Genomic DNA, 23,095 nt, shown 5'->3' with positions numbered 1-23,095 from the left:
TATACATCTTTTCTGTTAACTTCAGCGGACTTCCAAGTGTGTGACTCTTTAGGATTGTACTGTAAAGCCCCTAATGTCTACTGTAAGTGTATATTACTGAAGTGGCCTTTTCTCCTTTTTTGAAATCTCTCCTAGGCATGTAGTTATGCCTTGTTTCTTTTGAAGGCAGGAACTAGGAAGGAAGAAAAGCTTCCTTTTACTGACTTTTTGAAGCAGACGGGTAGTGATTTTAAACCTGATAGTTTCACTAATTTGTTCTTTTTTACACTGGCCGTCAGCCTCTGCTTTTTTCTAGTATCTCTGAATCAGTTTTAAAGAGTAAAATATACTTCTGAATTTTCTCTCTTGATATACTCCAACTTGCTTGGCATAAAGTAGATGAAATCTGTCTATATCTAAAAGTTTTTCTGCAACAGTGTTGACAACTTAAATATTTCCAGATTACTATATAAAACACATTGCTACGTTTGTTATCTTTGAGAGGAGAGGTATTTTTTCTTGCTGGGTCATGTGCAAGATAGAACACCTTAAAGATACAGCTTATTTTCTGGGTTAGACCACATAGTAAATAGCATGCCAGGATGTTACATTGTTATAAATGATTCCCCCTCTAGAATTTTTATACTCCTATTAACACTAATGTTGAGAGAGATTAAAATAAGGCACTTGCATTTCCTTGATGTAGTTCTAACATACCAGTGCTTTTGGGGGAAGAAAAGAACATTGAGGATATGATAAGCTGATAAAGCCAGAAGTTTAAGATTTGATATTCACTGGAGTGTTGAGATAAGGACAGTAAATAAAATTCCAGTGAATCTTATGTGGCTGCATGTTAAAAAACAGGTGAATACAGTAAGTAGAGAGTAAGAATATGGGAGCAAGCCAGAGACTTGTTGGTGGCAAGGAGTTGACCCTTGACCTCTGCTCACCTGCAGTAGAGAGAAAAACATCCATCTATTTTGTAGTGATGTTATGTTAACATTAAGAATTTAAGTAGTTACTAATGTAAACACACTGTATAAATGAACCTAAATGTGATTTGAGAAATAGTGGGGTTATGTGCCACTGTCTTAAGTTTTAAAGGTCAGGTGCTGCCCTTCATGCTGAAACTTTGAATGCCCATGACAAAATTCAGAGTAGCCCCCTTCCTCATTCTTCCAGGATTCACCTCCCTTTGTATAATGGTTTGCCTCTGTTGAACATGCAGACACAAGAAATACAGGCAGTGAAGACCTATATATCTATGCTGTTCCTTATGAGTACTAGTGACACTTCATGTACTTATTTACAAGTGAAAATGGGTGTCTGTTTCATTTCTACAGTACTGTAGCTTAGCTGACAACTTATTACATTGACAGTTTTACTTTAGACTTGGTACATGATGTGGTTTGAAACCTAGTGCAGTTAATGTTTTACCACGAAAGCAAGGGTTACCACTCTCTTGCCATGCTTGTTGTCTATAGAACAAAGTGTTCTGCAAGTGTGCTTTTAGCTTATTTTCTTTCTTTAAATACTGAGGAATCCCCCACAGTTCCATTTAGCTCAAGGTTTTCTTTGGAGCAGGCAGCACAGGTGAATGTCAGCGTAATTGTATAACATTATGAATGCTAGCTGTAGCTTTGTAATCACTTTGTATTATTTTGGTTGTTTTTGATGGTGATATTTGACCTGATTATCTAAGTTGACCTTAAGTGATTTTGTTTCCTTAATGCATTTAGCCATTTTAGAAACCCTAATATGTGTATTAGTCACATTTATGATCCACCCTTCTTTCAAGGACTGTTAGTTTTTGCCTACCTGGGTTATTGCAGTGTATATTCATAGCAGCCCTGTGAAATAGATGTCAAGTTCAAGTTTTCATAGCTGTGACTGTTCACTAGTGGTCCTTAGCTTCTCATTGTGACAGGAGAGGCTCACTCAGTAACAGTAAGGACCCCACTCCCATAAACTGCATTTCCTCAGGAAAGACTTCAAAGTCTTAAGGAACAAATGCCTGTACAGTTTATCTGGTATCCTGCCAGCAATTTGATGCTTTGATATGGCTAGAATTAGAATGGGTAAGGTTGCGGGGAAGCTCCATCTACAATTCTAGTCTCTGTTATCATCCTCTTCCCTCATTTATCAGCTTTGTCACTTCTTTTGAGATGGTATAGAGTTCGAGTACCCAGGACTACATTCTCATATCTTAGGGCTAGTGCTAAGGATAGTTAGCTGTGGTAGAATGATCTCCTTGGCAGGTAGGTCTTAGAGTCTTACCAGGCAACCAAAGTAGCCATGGTCTGTTCTTGCATAGAATCCTACAAGGAACTGAAAGGTGTAACTCCTTACAGCTTTATTTTCTGTTGGTGTAAAAACTTTCAGCCCTTAATCAAATTATTTCAGTATTTTAAGGTGGTTGCTCTAAATCTAAAAAGTGATACACGCAAAAAAGATAATGGTACCTTCATCTTGGAGTTTCAGCAATGACATATTAAGCCTAAGGTAACATTTGGCAGAAGATTCTTGGCAGTTTCACTTTTAAAATTTCACTTAACATGATAATCTTTCTGTGGTGCTTGTTGTGAATGCAGAAGGTTAATAAAAACCCAATAGAAGGCAGTAAGGTATCTGTAAACAATATTTGTCAAAATATATTGTTTTTAGTGGCATGGAGGTTTCTCTTAAAGTTGGCATCTCCCTTTGCTGCTGTGTAAATTATTTTTGCTACTTTTTAAGAATAAAAGACAAACTATTAAATTTGCCTTCACAAATTCAATAGGATTGACCTTCTTGTGATTCCATGATAGAATAACCTGAGAATGTTGTTAAGCATTTAAAATACCAACTAAAGTTTGAGAGAGGTTTATTTGAATAACAGTTTACTGTTATTCAAACAGTATATCTGGCTTTCTTAGACACTGTGCACTGCCTCTGTAGTGTTAAAATCTTTCATTTCCTTCATCTGATAATACGGATATTTTATTCTGAAATTTTATGATCACAATTTTAATAAAGGAAAGGTTTTAAATCTATAATGTACTTGATAGTAGCTTGAACTGGAACCAGATATATATTATTGCAAGTAAACATTTGTTTAATAAGAACATATTGTAACTTTTAGGAACATCAAGCTCCTAGGAATCGCTCAGTTTGAGTATGGCTTGTGCCGAAAAGTATACTATAAAGAACTTAATTATTAATATGTTAGATAAGATTAGATAGATACTGAGCTCTTTCTGTTATAGTGAACAGGCCTGGTCTCCACATGTGGTAAGGTGGGCTGTATCACTTCAGAGTGCAGGGGTGTGTGTGTGTTATATTTTTAAATATTTCTCTTGAAAAACTCGCTGCTAAAGGAAAATCAGCCCATCATGAAGGAAAGTAGTTTAGTGCTTTGCATACGATGTCAATTTTCTGCCAATAAGGAATTATTAACGTGCTGAAACTGTGAATAATGTAATACCTAGCTACTAAAATAGTACAGTCCAGGGCTCTGCCACATCATTCTGCTGCTTCTGTAGACCAGTCTGTTATTTTGTGGCAGATTTAGGCTTCTGAAGTTTAATCAAAACCTTTAAAAGCAGGCTGCACAGCCAACAGGCCTGTTTGTTGGCACCATATTTGTAACCAGTTTGTTACTCACAGTTATTCCTATTTAAGGTTTGTTGTAATATTTGCATTCATAAATTATATTTGTATGTTTTTAATCTGTTAAGGGCAGAAAGATGGTATAAAAGTTTTGTAAATGAATGAATAAAATAAATTCACAGATTATAGTTTGAGCAGCCTCGTGGTTCCCTGGCTGCAGAGAGGATGTCCTCTCTGCTGGACAGCAGATGATATGCAAGTAATGGGTGGACTGGAAACTGAACAGTTTAGGATTTGTCACTTGTAAGCCTTGACAGGTTATCTTTAGCTGTAGGAACAAATCTAAAAACTTAGAAGCTGGGCTCCTCTTTCAGCTTTTAGGGTTTTGTATTTTGCATTGCCATCCCAAGCACTCCAATTCCATTTAAGTCAAGTGGCTTAGAAGAATGGACCTTTGCTTAGGTTGGCACTGATGATCATATTTTCTGGTTATGGCTTCCACAAAAACTAATTCTAAACTCTTCAGTTTCTCATAAGTATCTTCAAGCTACTTAATAAACGTTTTAGTATATAAATAAATATGGTTATAAATATAACTCTACCTGTCATCACACATCACACAAGAAAATTAGTTTTTAGCCTTATTCTGCTTCAGATTTTTCATAATTTCATTACAGCTTTAAAAAGTGGCATTTAATTCATTTTTGCAGTATAGAAAGGAACTGGTGATGTAATGATCTACCACCAATCTGGTGTCAACCGAAACATTTGAACAACTAGTAATCAAGCCCACTGTAATAAAAATACAGCGGGCGCTAGGCAAGGGAGCCCCCGGCAGTCGCGTGCAGCGGGGCTGGCGGGGGCTTCCTTGGCCGGCGGCCTGACGGAGCCCCGGAGGAAGGGGCCAATCGGCACCCTTCCTCATCCCGGACAGAGCCCGCCCTAACTCCTCCCACTAAGCCCTTATGGCTTTATTTAGTCCGCGGCGCCCGTGGCACCGCGGGCTGTGTTAAGATAATAAGAATCTCATGCACACATATTTTTATGACATACAACAAAACATTAAGTTGTGAAGCTTTTTAATTCCATTATGGATTGCTGAGACACTATAATATGTCTGAAAATTCTAGTTACCATAGCAAAATTTCCAGGCACCATGGTGACCTGGCATCTGAGATTTGTCAAGCCTTGCATCTGATACACTGTAGTTTGAGTAGCAAATTTATCAGACAGTTAGATGCCTGTACCCAGCCCTAGATCATACCTATTTTTCCTTTAAAGCTGTTGTTTCATAAATTAATTATTTGAAATATGGTTGACCTTTTTGGGTGTCTACTGTATATCTTTCATACAGTGACATCTACAGTTGTGTTAGTTTGAGACTTTGAAAGATGACTGATATTTCATATAAGAAAAGTTAACTCATTTTAAATTGGTGGGTGCTTGTAGTTCCTAGAGGTTTTGGAGGATATTCTAGTAGGTGCTTCTGGAATATAGTTGAAAATGTGACTCTCGCTTCTCATAGACTGATTCCACACTTTTTGGATGCCACACCAGGTCTGCCCCAGATTACTGCCTCTACACAGAAGCAGCTGCAATGGAATAGTTCTGCCACCTGGGGAGGGGGTGGCAGGTATTTTTCATTTGCACGAAGGTAGGATTGTGTCACAACACAATCCACCCCTTTGTGCGAATTTTTTAAATGCCCTATTTAGCTCCACAGCACTTTGTGGCACTGTGGGGCTGAATGGGGCATTTTCTGTCCTCTATGGGATGATATAGGAGGGGGTGGAGCTGTTCCTGTAAGGCCTGGCTCTTCCCTGTCCACACAGGCCTGAAGTTGGATAGGCCCTGTTGGCCCCCACGGCAAACTGGGAAACGTGGATATTTCTGTGTTCCCTAAAGTGCACCAGGCCAGGGAGGGGGCTGGATCGATGTCATGTAGACATGGGGATTAGCTCTGCATCCATATAGGTGCTGGCCCAGCCTTTTCCACCCATAGGGAATAGGCAATAATAAAATATTTCTTTACTTTTTTGATGTTTAATACCAATGTAGACAATTTCATATACTTCCTAAGAATTTCATTTTGTTAACAAGACATTAAGTACTAACACAATACCCATGATTATCTTACTTTCCGGCTTAATGGTGATTGGTACTAAGTCAGGGGTCCCCAACCTTTCCTAGGGTCTGCTAAGTGTTTAAGAAAGTGGGCATAGCCATTGGAGATCTGATTGGCTCTGCAGATTAAGATGCTACCACTTAGGCCTCCTTTGTTTCTGTGTATATACTGTCTCTGCTTCCTGTGGTGACCATTTTGTGGTTGTGCCCACCCCCCTGAGTCAGAATACCAAAGGCTTGAAAAGTTGACCACCCCTGGGCTAAGTCTTCATGCAAGAGAACTTACTGACACAAGGCAGCAGTAACTCCTAACATATGAACCAGATAGAAATATGAGTTATTGAGACTAATTGTCTCAGAGATTCATTTAATACATTTCATGCAACTTGCTCCATAGGGACTTCAGACTTCAAGCTTGGAAGTAGGCTGAAAAGTAGTCCTTCTTGTTAACTGCCCAACTTAGTAAAAAAAAAAACCCATTATGATTGGGTGTTTGATTGTTTAAACATTTCTATGATGCCTTCCCACCTAAATAGAGTCCACAAAGTGCGAGACATCAAAACATTAAACAATTGCAACAGTAAAACAATATTTAAAATAAAACATACAGTGATTCAACCAACATATTTAATATATGTAATGCCAAACAGGAAGGAAGGAATTTGAAGTTATTTTGGTTATGCCAAACAAATAAGTCTTCATCTGCTGTATGAATACAGCAATAAGAGACAAATCTCACTGGGGAGGGAATTCCTAAGTCTTGATCACAAAAGACCTTACTCAGGTTACCGTCTGCCTAGCCTCAGATGGAAGGAGCTCATGAAACAGAGCCTCTGACAATGAACAGAGTGTATAGGCAGGTTCATATGAGAAAAGTTAAGGTGTACTGGCCATAAGTCAGGGTTTTAAAAGTCAGTATGAGCCCTTAGAATTGATCCGAGAAGCAAAGCAGGAGGCAGTGTAGGTGGGCCAAGATTGGAGTGATATGGTCTCTGTGGCCCACTCCAGTCAACAGTTTGGGCATAGCGTTCTGTCCAATTTAGCTTCCAAACAGTCTTCAAGAGCAGCCTGATGTATAGTACTTTACAGTAATTTAATCAAAATGTTATTGGGGCATTCTCTGCAGTAGGTATGTTATATTGTGCACTGTGCAGCAGCTGTAAGGGCAGCAATGGTATGAGCAGTGTCTTAAATAGTGGAGAAGCCCATAAGTGATTGTCTAGTGTGGAACAGCTGGCTGATGTGGTTGCTTTTCTGTGATGCAACCGTCTCAGCGTTTTGCTTGTTTTCATTCTGAGGTTGTAGGTGGTCAGATGTCCACCCTATCTTTTCTGATTCATTCTTGGCACAACCCGAATAGTATTAATGTACTACTTGAATGCAAAACAAATCAGGTGATGTGTCAAGCCTGCTTCATTTCAAACCCTCTGGGTAGTGGGATTGAATTGCTGACTGCAACCCCTGTACTTTTCTTGGGAATTCCTTTTGATCTCAACAATAACTGCTGGAATTGCTCTGTGGTTCTAATTGCCAACGATAAGGAGGAGCTCTCCAGATATTGAGATTGCATTCCTGGTGGAGTCCACCCTGGTGAAGCCCACCCTTTCAGGAGTTGTCATGACCACTAGAGGGAAAATAAACTGTTATGGCTTGACTCTCATTATAGTACTTTGCACAGAGTTGCAGCTGCAGAGCATATTTCAAACTGTTTCAAACACTTTCATCAGCAGTTCTTGAACTTAGACAAGCTCCTTTTGGGTCGCTAGAATGTCCCAAGATAGTTTCAGATCAGAAGTCAGAGGATTCATATCGCCTTTGTTTGTGTCGTGCCATAAGCAGCTTATTTTAGCTGCATAATTTTTTCTCTCAGTAGCATCCTGACCTGGAAAGCCCAGGCAAGCTCGATCTTGTTAGATCTCAGAGCTAAGCAGGGTTGACCCTGGTTAGTATATGGATGGGTGACCTCCAAGGAACACTAGAGTCATGATGTGGAGGCAGGTAATGGCAAATCACCTCCATCTCTTCTCTTCTCCAGCTGCTAGACAATCCTAGGATCTCCATATGATAAATATTCACAGTCAGAGTAGTTCAGCAGTGGAATAGGCTGCCTAAGGAGGTGGTGAGCTCCCCCTCACTGGCAGTCTTCAAGCAAAGGCTGGATACACACTTTTCTTGGATGCTTTAGAATGCTTTGGGATGATCCTGCGCTGAGCATGATTCTATGATTCTATTAAATAAATCCATGATACCAGTGTCCTTTTTTTCTTATGATATAGGAATTGGCTGTCCAGTGGCTGTGATTTTGGCTTACCGGTAGCCATTCTTCCCTCTTTAAAGCTAGAACTATAAGAAGCTGAAGGGGAAATGAAGACTGCAAAAATGCTTGTCTTTTGGCATCGGGTGCTAATCTCTCCCACCATTTCCTCTGGTGCCTGAGGACAGATAAAGCTGTAAAGCTACTATCAATGTACCTGGTGGCCTCTTGCTGCAAATCAGAAGAGATTCTGAGAGCAAAAGTATGGAGAGAAATCATTTGGCTTGATTTTAGGACAAAGCCTAGGATGAAAGAGGCTAATTTAGCATGTTCCAACGGGCATTTGGGATGTGTTCCACAAAGCAGATTAGAAGGTGAATTTATATCAGAGAAAATACAGTAGTGTTGCATTTCATATCTTCAGTATTGTTGATATACTATTTGATTTTGACTTTTCATCTTTTTATCAGGGGAGGTTTCACTTTGCATTGATCTTCAGATCTGCCACCTGAAAATAATAGTTTGAGTATCCTTTCTGTGAAGTGCCTGCAAGGAGTCACTCTAATTTATCTCAGATAATTCTGTCATTCAACACATTGTGCCAGTTACCTGGCAAAACAATATAGCGGTTGCTTCCTGGCAAGCCGAGAAGCTGACAAAATGTAGGAAGTCCTCTGAGTGAAGAAAGCTTAACTAGTTTTTTGTTGCTGGAACAGTCTGCAACATCTTAGGACAGAAATAGTTGGGACAATAACAGGATGGAATTGGTTTTAAATCAAGGCAATTAAGTCATCAGCTTCATTACAATACTAGACACTTTATTTAATATATTAAGGAAGGATGTGTGCTAATTGGTAGCTAATAACTAAAATGTTTGCCACTAAATGGAGCTTTTATGTTTTTAAATAATACAAAATTTCAGATCATGTAGCTTACATGCCTTTTGTACTGTAGAATTTATACTTGTTTATAGACAAGGAAGCAGGCATGAAACTAAGCATTTTTATTTGGTTTTCTTTGCATTCATGTAAGAATCCTAAATAAAATCACTGGATTGGATCCAGCCAGCTTTTTTTCTCAATCTTGCCCAAATTCCCTCCCTGTTGCAGTCTCTGTCATGGATAGCTTTTGTTCATGCAGGCTTAGTGATCTCCAGCATAGCCTTTTTGGTGGTCACAGAGGGCCCTTGGAAAAGCTGATTGGCTCCAATCTACTTATTTGGATTATTTCACTAGTATCAGAATTTAACCAAGGAGACCTTGAATGCAAATTCCCACTTTACTGTGAAATGCTTTTGGGCAGGTCATTTCCCTCCTGTCAGCATATCAGTGGTAGGACTTATGATGTGGGAGTGTAATGATATATGCTTCCCTGACCTCCTTGGATTAGTGAAATGATAACAGTGTACTAAGACATTTAGATGCCCCAAACTGTCTAGGGTGCTAGGATGTGACTGCAGAGACTGTGGGTAAAAGTAGGGGTGGGGTGGAGACATTAGGTCCTTTAGTATCATTCCTGCCACAAAGTTTGCTCCTCAAGGAGGCTTATAGCTCACTCATTCTCCAGCCCTTCTAGAAGTGGCTGTTTCATGATTGGAACCACTTGCCAGACAGAAGCCTCAATAGCTTTCTGAAACATGGGAAGTACCACATTGTGAAATAGTGCCTAAGAGACATGGGTGGCTACTGAGCCATTAAGTGAGTTTCACAGGTGTATAGGTGGGTATATTATCCATTTGTTATATTTATTATCCCGCTCTCTGGGCATTGTTTTCTTCTTAAGTTAATGCAGAAATGGTATTATATATCACGTGTAATACTTTACGCTTTGTTTCCAATCTTTTTACTTGTAGTCCTATTTATATTGCTTATTAGATATTAGATCCCTTCTGTTGATTGCATTGATTTACACTGTGTAATCTGCCTTGAGTCTCAGTGAATATAAATAATGTAAATAATGTTTAAAAATGAAAACAGCAAGGTCCATGTGTGCTGCTAGTCCATAAGATGTAAAATGATACATTCAATACATGGCTAATGTCACATGATCTCAGATGTCAGATATTGACCCCTGGTTCCAATGGCAACCAGTGAGGTGGGGCTGAAGGTAGTAAAATATATTTGCTGTGAGAAATGAGCAGGGAAGGGAGCAGTGAACCATTACTGACAAGTATCTGTTGGAAATAGCGAAGGAACTTGGGTGGCTTGCATGACACAAGGAAAGTATGCTACTGATGAATAGCAGTGGGCCCCCCTCCTTCTATAACCACTTAGCAGGGAGTAGGAGTGTGCAAAAAATCCCTTGAATGGTTTTTTTTTTTGGCTCGGGTATATTAAGCTTGAAAAATATCAGTATTTCCAGATTTTCCCAAATCCAGTACCAGTATGGTATTCAGATTTGGCAAATGCTTTCTCCAAGTTGAAAGTTCACTCAGAAGGCATTTAAAGAAACTGCAATCCCTTTAACTGCCTTTTGACTGACTGTCCAGTAGTCCCCAAAAATCCCAAATATTTTTAGAATTTTTTAGGCTTGGGGTAGCTGAAATTCAGCCTGATCTATATCTATTTGAAAGAATACCTGAAAAATACCAATAAGGTATTTTCCAGATATTTTTCTGACTCTGATTTAGCCGAATGCACATCCATAGCAAGGAGAGTTCAATTCAGTCCTTCAAGCCCTGTCTAACTGTCTGCTACTGCCTTGCTTTTTTAACATGGAAAAGATGGCTTTAACATGTTTCAATAAATGGTTATTGATTCATTTTTTGTGACTGGTTGTAGAATTTTTCATGTTAGTATTATGTTCAGATTTCATCTTTAAATGGAAGAAAGTTTGTTAAAAATGATTAAACTAAAAAAAAAATTCAAATAAACTGATTAGGAAAAAAGCTACCCTAAACAGCACCAGTATATTTGAATATTCTTCTTTCCAGTCTGAGTCAATTAAATGGGCAGTATTAGTCTTTAAACTAAACATTAGGCTTTCAGAGAGACTTTCAATCATAAAAGGCCATACAATCCAGAAAAAAACTTATATTCCTGTTTATGGGAGGAGTCTTTAATGCAGCAGTAGTTTCTTTTCCTAATATTAATGTACCACTGCTCAAGATAGGGAAGAAGTAGAAAGCTTGTTCTAACAACCTTCCTGTGGGGGAGATTGGGCTGAGCAAGTATGTGTCTGGTCCAAGGTTCAGATTTCAGGATTGACTGGATCTCCTTGGTCCTAGTCCATCAGTCTAACCACTGTGATGCATTAACTAACGGAAACAAAAAGTATGTGGAAATTCAGTGATTGTCCAGTTGAATTTTGCATTGTGCATTGGTACTGGTTGGGTTATGCAGCTTCTTGCACTGTGCTGATCTTGATCCAGAAAGCAGTCAAACCCATCAATAAGTCAGGAGTCAACAATTATGTTGTATTTTCTGAGTCTTTGTCAGCCTTTGGAGGTCTGCCTTAATGGGTTGTTAGAGTTGGTATTAATACTACTGATGTATAATAGCTTGTGTCCACACAGCAGGGAAGAGAAAGCATTGTGAGTGATACTGACTTTTAAAGTGCTTAGTCTTTAAGTGTGCAAACAGCTCTCACTGATATGCTTTGGCAGGAGGACTCGCAAAAATATTTGTGGGTCAGTTATATGGATCTATTAGTGATGCTGATGATAAATAACGATACAAGTCAAATCCAAACCGCCGCTTAAATTTTTTAACAGTTTCCATTAATCTGGTAGAATGTTTAACTTCTTTAAAAATGGAGCCTCTTCCTCTCCCTCTACACTTGTGGAAAATTTGTAAGTATAATGGATAGCTTTTTGGATCCCTGTTAGTGTTGCTTTTCTTGTAATGAAAACTTTATAAACAAACTCTGAAGCCAAAGGCTACCTCATAGAAAGTGGATATATTTATGGAACAGTTTGTTTTGGGTGGAGACAGCATAAAAATGATTTGTAGCAGTCGGTATAGTGTGGTGGGAAGAAGGGAGACCTCGCCCTTGTGAGCGTCTCTGTCTTAGCTGGGGCTGGGTCAGGGGAGCCGCTGTATTCCAACTCAATTATCTGACAGCAAAGCCATGGCTCTGAACAGATGGCCACCATCTGTGCTGAACTCTGGAAACCCCAGTGCCAGAATATTTAGACTGAATGTGCTTCACTGGATTTGCGAACAGGTGAAATGGTTCCTAATAATGTAGTGTATTGTACATATGACATCCATTCATGGGTTCCCATAATAGTGACAAAAAAGCAAGCAGAGGATAGAACAGCCTGAGTGCAATTTAAAACAAAGTTGCGGGCAGCAATTTAGTATTTGGTTTGAAAAACCAGTATAAATTTCTTCTGTGGGAAGTCATGAAGTTAACCGTGCAGGTATATTTGGAAAAAGTTCATGTCAGAAACATTGTTTTATATCCTGGTAATAGGAACAGAGGATAAGGTATTACAAACCAAAATATGTGTCAGGTTGTATTGTTTTCTATCCAAGAGACAGTGGATGGATATTGGCTGTTCTGTCTTCAAGTGGCTGTCATAAGTGAATTACATTCCTCAGCAGGAGGGTTTGCAGTGATGTTGCTGAATTGGAACAATCAATCAGCATTCATGGTTTGTAAGTACAAAGCACTCTGATGCTAGGCTTGAAAATAGTCGCTTGCTCTGAGTAAGAATTGTTTCCAGTACTATTGTAAATGATAAAAGACAGTTCTTTCTCTCTCTTTCAAGCATTCACAAATAACCACTATAGGTATGTGAACTAGAAAAAAAGACCAATAACTTACACAGTGCTCTACTAAAACTTTCAAGAAGCAGAAACAATGTGAAGAGTCAACAGCTTTCGCTGGTGTATCAGTTATCCTTCCTAATGGCAGCCTGAATAGATAATGCTATACTGATGGTAACATGTCGCTTAGCCTCAGTTCAGTCATTCCGTGAAAACACAGCCGATATTGTCAAAGAGATCTTATGGGCCAAATAATGTAGTGTATTGTACAAATGACATCCATTCATGGAGTTCTTGCTTCCTTCTGTAAAATCAACGTGGTCCTATGTTGTTCTGTTTCCACACCCTAGCTGTATGAAGCAAAACCTACTCTCATATTAAGCCAAATTTGTCAACTAAAATATTTGTTCTTATAATCCTTGAAGTTTTATTAAAATTACTGAGGCATTCTCCCTGAGGAGAGAGACATCTTATGGGTAATTTCCACCACTTGTTTTAGAGAGGCAGGAATTCTTTTTCTTCCTATTTCCTGTGGTGGGAGTCACACCTGTCCCCAGTTCATTTCCTGCCTCAGCTAGGAAAAGGAGTCTTCACTAGATTAGCAGGCTTCTTTCAAATGTTTCTCTTCTACTTGTTTAAAACACTACTTCTAATTCTTTTGACTTTTTCTACTTTTACCTCCCTCTCCTCTATTCCTGTCCTCCCCCTGCTCCCGCCTCAAATGTCCACAGCTGCGTTCCCTCTACAGTGGGAAGGAGCTGAGACTTGGTGGCCATTTTGCGAATGGATCAGGCTCTGCTCTCTGAATGAGAGAGAGAGAACAAGATGCAATGGTGCAAGGAACAAGCTGAAGACTGCGTTTGTCTGAATTAGACCTGGGTGCTCCCATTATTACTGGGAATTGGGAGCCACCAAGACCAGTGGGTTTGGTCTCTTGGGCCGTCCTATTTCAGGCTGTAAAGGAGCACTCAGAGTGGCAGCAAAATGCACCAAGAAGGCAACTGTGACTGTGGCAGTGTGCCAAGCTCTTGAGATGGCAAGAAACCCTGGTGGCCAACTTGCAATGCCTCCAAAGTGCAGTGAGGAGCCTCGAGCATCTGTGATGGCATCTAGTGCATCAGAGATGGATCCAATGCTGGACCCAGACGAGAGGGGCACATAAGAGCCAAAGAGCATGCCTCTGTCTCTTGAAATCTTAACAAATGGCAAACCTTGGATCGCAGAACTCACAGACCTACTGCAAATTATACCTCCTCCCCCTCCCCACCCCCTCATAGGGCTTTTGAGTCAGTTGCTTCTTGCCCCAGGGAATACTGGACAACTAAGGCAGCCAGAAATAGAAGCTGATACAGCCCCTGTAGATAGAAGGCTAACTGTGATTTCAGTCCCAGGAGGGCTACTGAATTTTTGACATGATGAGGAAGAAGTTGAAATAGAATTACCAGAACTTTCCAAAAGGTTCTTTAAAGTAGAGGAATATCAGTATCTCCTAAGTAAAACCTTAGCAACCTTAGACCTGAAATAGTCCCCTACATCTGAAAAGCCAACTACAGTACCTCAAAAAGCAAAGTGCCCCAAGGGCAATAGTGAGTTCTTACTCCAGAGGATATGCCCTTAAGGATGTTCCCTCTCCCAGATTATTTAGAAACACAATTTAAAAACAAATGGTCAAACCAACAAGCAATTTTCTGCTTATGTTAAGAAATTCTATAATTTAGAATTTATATACTGAGCAGTTTTTACTCATTGTTGCTCCTGTTGTCACCCTGCAAACTTTTGGGTTTTTGTCAGAGGAAGGTGAAAGAGCAGTAAAGGACACCCTAGATAAGAAGGCTTATTATGCTCTGAAAAAGTCACATGAGGCCTCAGCCATGTCCCTGAAAGCTTCATTTGTTGCATCCATCATGTCCAGAGCAGCAATAATCTGGACAGGGAAGATGGCACAACTTGTTTTCGAAACTGACAAGATGCTGGCTGAAGGACCCAACGGACTTTTAAAGGCTTTTGTGGCAGATGCCATGCTGGATTTTGCCATATTCAATGTCAGAGGCGAAGAAGAAGAGTTGGTTCTTATATGCCACATTTTCTACCTGAAGCAGTTTCAAAATGTCTTACAGTTGCCTTCCCGTTCCTCTCCCCATAACAGACACCCTGCGAGGTTCTTTATCAGTGGCCAGAAGGCTAAGGACATGGCAAGTGGACATTCACTCCTTTGTGACCGCATACCCCTTTCAGAGAGAGAAGCTGTTTGGGGACATGATAGACAAATTTCTTGTGGACTCCAGGGACAAGAAGTGAATTATACCAAAGTTCATCAAAAGGAGCAATAGAAAACCTTATTCAAACCTCTCCTTTTGCACCTATGCACACTGCCACAATTCAGGCAAGACAATAGGAGAATGCTCTGGATTCAGACCAGACAATTCTTTGAGAGAAGGTTTTTCTTTTTTAAATATATTTTTAAATTTAGAAATATACAGAAAAAAAGAATACTACTTATAATTTACTACAGTTACTTTAAAAAAAAACCAAAATTCATAAATTTAAGAATTCATATCTTGTTCTTTTACATCATCTAGCAGTTCCAGACCATATAATATATTAATCCCATGGTTAAGATCAGCTTTGGATCTGTTGTTCTATATAGTCTAGTGTATAGTCTCAACAACAATCCCTGATAGGGACAACAAAACAAAGCCTGACTACAGTGAGGATGCGGTTGGGGACAGACTACTTCTCTTCAAGGACACCTGGGGAAACTGTCAAACAGACCAGTGGTCCCCCGGCGCCGGGCCGTGAAGGCCTCGGCGCCGGGCCGTGGCTCCTTCTTCCCTCCCCCCCGAAGGGAGAAGCTTGCCAGGCTGCAAGCTAATCGGCCGCTTTAGCTTTAGCGGCCGATTTGCTCGGGGCCGGGAGGGGAAGCCGCGGCCGCCGGCATGGAGGCGGCGCAAACACGCATGCGTGGACTGCCGCGCACGTGCGTTTGCGCTGGGGCTGTCGCGCATGTGTGGGCCCCCGGGCCGCCCTCTCGGTTCACTACTCTGCATCCGTCCGCGGCAAGCGGAAGCTTGCGGACCGCTGAAACAGACCACTGGTCCCTAGAACATCAACCTATACATTCTTGTGGCAGTAAAACAGAGCTTGGTCTGGTGGACCAAGAAGAAAAACCTTGCCTAAGGGATAGGTTACTTGAGAACCCCAGAGTCAGAAGTCTTTCAGATGCCAGCCTCACTGGATGGGGCACAACTGCTTGAGGGAAATTAGCCCAGGAACTCTGGTCCCCCCAAAGGGTCCCTCCTTCCCATCAACTTACTGGAACTTGGGATGATCTTTCTAGCCCTCCAACCTTTCGAGGATGTTCTTCTATTGTCAAGCTAGATTTAAAGCCCAGTTTATCTTCAAATAAAATGAGCGCTAGCGGGGGGAGAGGTAGGGTTGCGGGAGAGGTACCTTGAAGTTGGCTGGGCAGTCCAGGAGGCCGGTCGGGCATCGGGACGATGGCGATCCATGGGCGGCGCAGTGGCGGCGGGACGCAGTAAGGCCGGTGCTGCAGCGGGGATAAGGCGGGCTCCCCTGCCACCAGCAGCGATCTTCAGGCTTCTCCTGGCTGCTGGAGCGGCCTTCCCGCGTCTGCGACGTGGCAAGGCCGCTCCAGCAGGCGGGAGAAGGCGGCGGCCCTCCCCCCACTCTGAGGAAGCTGAAGCCTTCTCCCGTCTGGGACGCAGCAAGGCCGCTCCAGCGGCCGGGAGAAGGTAGTGCCCCCCCCCACGGCGAGGAAGCTGAAGCCTTCAAGCTGGCGGGTGCTCCCTTGGCGGCGGGGCGGCCATTGGAGAGGCCAATCGGCAGGCGCAAAGCGCCTGCCAATTGGCCCTGCCGATGGTCTGTCCAGAGGAAGGGGCCAATTGGCACTCTTCCTCATCCCGGACAGAGCCCGCCCTAACTCCTCCCCCCAAGCCCTTATGGCTTTATTTAGGGCGCCGCGGGCGGGGGTTAAGATGTTTCTGTCTGCACCAACAACATAGCAGTCAAGACCTGTCTGAACAACCAGGGGGCTCAAGATCATCCAAGCTGTGTTTCCATAGTTGCAAGGACTTCTGCCTGCTGAGCATGCCCTTCTTGACTCCTCCTTCCTCTGGTAGCCTGAAATGCTTTTCCTGCAATCCTGTTCCAGGAAATGGGGGGGTGGGGAACAGAACAAATAGTAGTCAAGTTGGCATAATGAATTCAGGTATTTAAAAAATAGGACCTAAAAATATCTGGTAAAAGATTCTTAATTGTATTTTCATCTGTTTTTGAAATGTTTGGAGTGATTATGGGTCTAAAACAATGTTCTGAAGAAAGCATTCCAAAACTGTTAGGTACCCAGCATAAAGGTGTGTAAAGTATGAGTATACAGGTAATTCTTTTTTCTTTATATGGTTGAACTGGAAGTAGGGCCTCATTTGTTGATCTTGAGTTAAATATGGAGGGGCATATGGAAAGAGACATTCTGTAATTAATTAAAGCAACTGATCACATTCTTTTTTACCTTCAAACTTACGTTCTTGCCTGTGACAGCTGGAAATTTCTTTTAAAAAGCAGACATGCAAATAATGACTGTGGGTGATAATTACCTTCCAGTTCAGCTCATGTTTTCTGCCTTCACTCCTTCCCAGCTGTTATAGCACTGTTCAGCAGTTCATTTACTTCAAGCCTTAAAAGGTTACTAGCACTTGTCTGTACTATAGCCAGAATACTCTGTGTATGTGCATAAAACATAAAACCAGGTTCTGTAATAAGACTATTTGAGCCTTACATAAATTCTTTAAGTTAAGCATATTTTCACAGGTTCTTATATAACAGAATTTGCATCATGGCTGGAAATTAGCAAAAAAGGGGGCAGGCTGTCTGACACAGCCTCACAGTAGGACAATTATTTGCTGCTGTTTCTTGACTATGCAAGGTATCCTTTCTTTTTAGGTAGTTGTCAGCTATTTGCACCATAATGTCTGGGGCTTTTTTCCTTTATTTATATATTCATCTGGATCATATTTAATGACTGGATTTTCCACTTGTCATGCTTGTTGATATTTATGTATAGATCTATAGTTTTGACTTAGCCATTGCATACATATATAGTAAAACAGCAATAATAATAAAATGACAGGTTGTTACCCAGCTAGATAGTTGGCGGTTCTCCATCAGGTTACGGTGTTCTGTTTTGTTTTTTACAGAGTGACAGTGAGTTGTAAAGTGGGTGTTTGAAGGGTTCTCTTCTTCAATTTTCTCTTGATCTTTCAAAAACAAAAGGGGAAGAAACACAAAATCCAACAACTAAAAAAGAACAGGGAAAAATATGTGTATAAAATAGAGCCAGAATATAAGTGATGACAAATCTACATATGTTTCTACAAAAGTTTTCTGAATATCTAAAAATAAGCCCATACACAAATGTCATCTATATACCATGCATTCAAATATTTCAGATCATTTCATATTGATTTACCAGAGAGCCAAGTTGATAAGCAGCAGATGTGGACTCTTCTGAATCTCTTCCCATTGACAGGAGAGAAGAGGATTTCAGGAGTGCTTGCCTGTCTTTGACTTATCCTTTTAGAAGTGGGCATAAATCTGTTCTTGAGGAAGGGAGGGTACCAAAAATAGTGTGAAAATATACTTTGAGAGCTGATCTGTCTGGAGGATGTTGCTAAATGCAGGGAACCTGTGCTTGTGGGATTCCCTGCTGTTGTTAATCTTCTGGATTACATTCAGCTCTGACTATATTGCTGAAGAAGTGAATCTATGGTTGAGATTATTCCTGGGGATAAATCAGGGATCCAGTAAAACCATGAGGGAAGTGAGCCTGGATGAAGTCATTAGAGTACACAGACTTGGGTGAGTGAATTGGAAGGTGGAAGTGCTGTTTTTTTTTTAAAGGAGAAGTGTACATGGAGAGCCTGAAAATAATTTTTCAGCCCACAGTAATTAAACATGCAAACTTTTAATTGCATGATCACTGAGAATATTTGAGGAATTAAGAATTACTATATATCAGTTGCTCTGATCATATAAAGTTACCCTATACTTAGTCAAACCTCTGATCCCTTTAGCCTGGCACTGTTGTGTGACTATCCAGTGTCTTAGGCACAGGCCTTTCTAGCCTTGCTTCCAGAGATCTTTCAGTTGAAAATGTTAGAGATGGAACCGAAAACTCTATGTGCAAAAATTGCATTTTGCTGCTAAGTTTCCCACTTTAGGGAATCATTAATATTTTGAGTATATTCATAGGTTTCTGTTCTGTTTGTTTGTTTTCATTCCCAAGTTCAGACTGTCCCCCAGGATCTCAATTTCCTTTTGGACAGATCTTGGTTACACTCAGCCATAAAATTGTTTTTGGAAATGTTGGGTCATGTGCTAGAACATGTTCAGTAGTTCATTTTGTTGAATTAAGTAATGCTTTCTTTTGTGTTTGGCTTAGGAAAAGCTGGTAAATATGTATAGCACTGGTCCCCAACCTTTTTATCACCGGGGACCGGTCAACGCTTGACAATTTTACTGTGACCGAGGGGGGGGGGTAGCCCGAGGAATGTCGCTGCCACCTGAGCCCCTGCTCCACTTGCTTTCCCACCGGCGCCCCTGACCTCCCACTGCCCACTGGGGGGCGCTGCCAGCAGCAGCTGTGCATTGCCATGCTAAGGGGGAGCCCCAGCCATGGCGGCTGCCGGAGAACACCAAAGGGGAGCCGGTGGCAGAGTGGCAGGGCAGCCCCCGAGGCAGCAGCTAGGGAGGAGGACGAGGAGGAGCCGCGGCCCGATACCGACTCATCCACGGACCGGTACTGGTCTCAGGACCGGGGGTTGGGGACCACTAGTGTATAGCATTCACCCAATAATTTCAATGAGTGTTCTAGCCCTCATAGGATAACACCCTAATGAACTATGGATAATTTTGTCCTAGCTGGTCCAGGGAATTGTTGTAAATAGAGACACCCACGGACATAGAGTCTGTGGCTGCTCAGGGCAGTGATATGCAGTTATTATGAAGAACTTGCTGTTCTTTCCTTTCTGTGCTAATGTGTAGTTTCATTATTGCCTAAGGTGCTGTTGCGAAAGTCTCTGGTTATCAGTCTTGTGCCAAACGATGAAAAAAATCTTTCTCCCTTGACATTCAGGAGGACGCCTCGGTGGGTGTTTCCCGCCACTTTAACTGGGAGGCAGGACTAATTTTCAACTTCCTGTCCTGCGTGGTGGGAGGCACCCTGCTCCAGTCGTCTTCCTGCCTATTCTGGGAGTAGCAGGTCTGACTGGTCTCTCCCCAATTATTAATGCATAGTGTTAAAATTGATCATTAATTCAAATTAAATCATAGTTCATAAGTCAGTAGTTCATAGTACTAAAGTGTTTAGAGTGTTAGAATTGCTTTTTTTCTTAAGGTTAGAACAGTTACAGTTTAAATTCTTTTACAGTTGGGCTCATGCCCTTAAGGCGCCCCCCTTAACAGAGCCATAGCTCTTAAGGTTTAAAGCCTTTAAAAGTTGTTTTTTCCTGCTGGAAGTTTTTAGTACGCACTTTTTAGGCAGTCGCCTAAAGAAGACTCCGTTTTTTACATTGAAAACGTTTGGATCGCAGCAATCCTATGGCTGCGAAGCGAGCTCATTCTGAGGGCTTCTCCTCAGACGACGATCCTCCGGCCCCCATGATGCCATCCTCCTCTGCGGGCGCGGCCGGCAGCGGTCCGTTTCGGGCTGCCGTTGCCGCCGGGGCCGTGAGTGACAACGAGCGCTCGAAGGCGCTGCCCGCTAAAAAGCCGTGTGGTGCGAACCCGGCTATTACAGCAGCCCAGGAGCAGCCATCTTCCCCAACTGTTCCTGACGGCAGCCATTTTGAGGGGCAGTCTTCTTCATCGAAGCAGATAAGTAACCCCTCCCTACCCTCCCCAGATCATGCAGCAGGGAGTTCTCTAGGTTCCCTTCCTCCAGAATTTTTTAACATGTTAAAGGCTGCTATGAGGGAGCAAATTGAGGAGCATGAGAGAGAGAGAAATTCCAGAAGTCCCCTCAGGCACCATAGGGAGGGTAGCCAAAACTGGCCCACTAAGGCTGCTCAAAAGAGAGTGAGGGTCAGTCCAAACAGATATGACTCTTCTTCTGAGGAGGATTTAGAATCTCTCAGGTCCAAGGACGACATAGCTTTTCTCTCAGATGAAGAAGAGATTGAACCTATTAATGTGTCAGCTCAATCTGAGCGATTTTTCAAGAGTGAGGACACTCACTATATGCTGACAAAGGCCCTCGGGGCCTTGGCTCTGAATGAAGCCATACCCGAGGATGAGCAATTGCACACAAGAAAGAGGTATTGTGGGCCAAAGGGCAAGGGAGAATATTTTCCCAAATTGTGTCCCTCTCAAGATAATTTTCCTCTTCCAGAGGTTTTTGAAAAAAAGATCAGAGCTGAATGGCAAAGACCCCTAGTAAACAAACAAGTACCTTCATTTATAAAGAAGCTTTATACTATGCCTTACTATGGAGAATCCATCCTACAAATTCCACTGATAGATGCTCCCATTGCAGCTCTTCAATCTGGCGGCCTCGTCTCTGAGGATGGAGAGGGTTTCCTTAGAGACGCTATGGACAAAAAGGCAGAAACTGCCCTGCGACGTACTCATGAGGCAGTGGCCATGGCAATCAAGGCCTCTTCAGCCGCATCTATCATGAACAGGGCAGGGATTGCCTGGTGTAGAAAACTGTTGGAGTTAATTCCTGAAAAGGATAAGAGAGTAGTGGAAGGCGTGTCCAGACTTCTAAAAGCAGTGTCCTTTTCTGCAGATGCTACCTTGGATGCAATAGTGTTTGCAGCAAGATCCTTAGCCTCCAACACAGTGGCTAGACGTTTGCTTTGGCTAAAAGCATGGCCGGCAGACTACCAATCAAAGGCATACGTAACAGCATACCCCTTTGTAGGTGAAAAATTGTTTGGGGATCATCTTGACAATATTCTTATTGAAACTAAGGATAAGAAAAAAGCTATGCCCAAAAGAGTACGTAAGGAAAATTCCTCATTTAGATCCCAACACACCCTTTCCAGATACCGATCAAATTATAGGAGGGGAAATTGGAGTAATAACAACAATTTTCGTCCCTCAGGGCGCAGAGGAGGCTTTAGATCAAACAAGCCTTCTAACAGGAATGACAGGTCAGAGAATGACCGAAAACCCCCTAAAGCGTGACTCAGAGTCCATCCCAGTAGGGGGGAGGTTGCAAGAATTTGCCCAGGCTTGGCAACTTCCTCACATAGACGAATGGGCAAAAGATACAGTCACAAACGGATACAAATTGGAACTGCACCATATTCCTCCAGAAAGATTTCTGCCTTTCCCCAGGTTAAAAGACCCAGCCAAGAGGCTGAGGACTCTAATGGCAATAAAACACCTTTTAGCCATCAGAGCCATAGAACCGGTTTCTCACTCAGAGCAGGGACAAGGAATCTACTCGATATTTTTTACAGTTCCAAAACGCACAGGAGACTGGAGGGCCATCTTGGACCTCAAGTTCTTAAACAAATTCATAAAACTCCGTCATTTCCGCATGGAGACCCTGAGATCCATAGCGGAAGCGTTGCGACAAGGAGAGTTCCTAACTTCACTGGACCTCCAGGAGGCCTACCTACACATACCAATATTTCCACCCCACAGAAGATTCCTCAGATTCTGTGTGCAGGGAGTACACTATCAGTACAGGGCTCTCCCTTTCGGACTCTCATCTGCACCCAGGGTCTTCACAAAAATCCTAGTGAATGCCCTAACAGGTTTAAGGATGGAGGGCATATTAATTCATCCTTATTTGGACGACCTCCTCCTTCGGGCGCCCTCTATACATTTAGCGGAACTGCATACGAACAAAGTCATAACCAATCTTCAAAACTTTGGCTTTTTAGTAAATTTTGCCAAAAGTTCTTTAACTCCAACACAAAGATTGGAACACTTAGGAGTCATCATAGATTCTCGACAAAACAAAATGTTTATGACCCCCCAAAAAATGACCAAGACAAAACAGATGACCATCGCAGTCATCCAGGCAAGACACACCAACCTACTTCAGTTGGCGAGTCTGATGGGTCTGCTCATTTCCAATATGGAAGCAGTACAATGGGGGAGGTTCCATGCCAGGCCCCTACAGATGCTTCTCAGACCCTACCAATTCAGGATAACCAAAAAAGTGGACATGTCAGTGAAGGTTCCTCTAGACACCAAAAGGGCCTTACGTTGGTGGACACTCCCCAAAAATCTGAGCCAGGGTCGAACATATTTAATCTTGAGGGAGGAACAAGTTTTTACAGATGCCAGTCTTCTAGGCTGGGGAGCAGTTTGGAACAACCAAAATATACAGGGACAGTGGTCCATAGAGGAGTCCAGACAGCCAATCAATTGGTTAGAACTGAGAGCAGTTCGATTGGCACTCAGA

The 23,095-nt window shown here is 42.0% G+C and overlaps 1 protein-coding gene across 2 annotated transcripts in view; it reads left to right on the top strand.

Moving 5' to 3' along the window:
• The window catches only part of KAT6A (lysine acetyltransferase 6A), a 70,725-nt gene that overhangs the window by 2,976 nt on the left and 44,654 nt on the right, over positions 1-23,095 (top strand). Inside the window, exon 1 of one of the 2 annotated variants that reach the window (XM_077307083.1) lies at positions 1,950-2,057. The exons of the other annotated variant lie outside the window; for it this stretch is intronic. The gene's annotated coding sequence lies outside the window, so the exon portion shown is untranslated. Of the gene's footprint in view, positions 1-1,949; positions 2,058-23,095 lie in introns of those variants that run through there. 2 annotated transcript variants of the gene reach the window in all.

The sequence above is a fragment of the Paroedura picta genome, chromosome 12 (genome assembly GCF_049243985.1).
Source record: "Paroedura picta isolate Pp20150507F chromosome 12, Ppicta_v3.0, whole genome shotgun sequence".
NCBI lineage: Eukaryota > Metazoa > Chordata > Lepidosauria > Squamata > Gekkonidae > Paroedura > Paroedura picta.
This window is presented reverse-complemented; position numbering and strand designations above follow the sequence as displayed.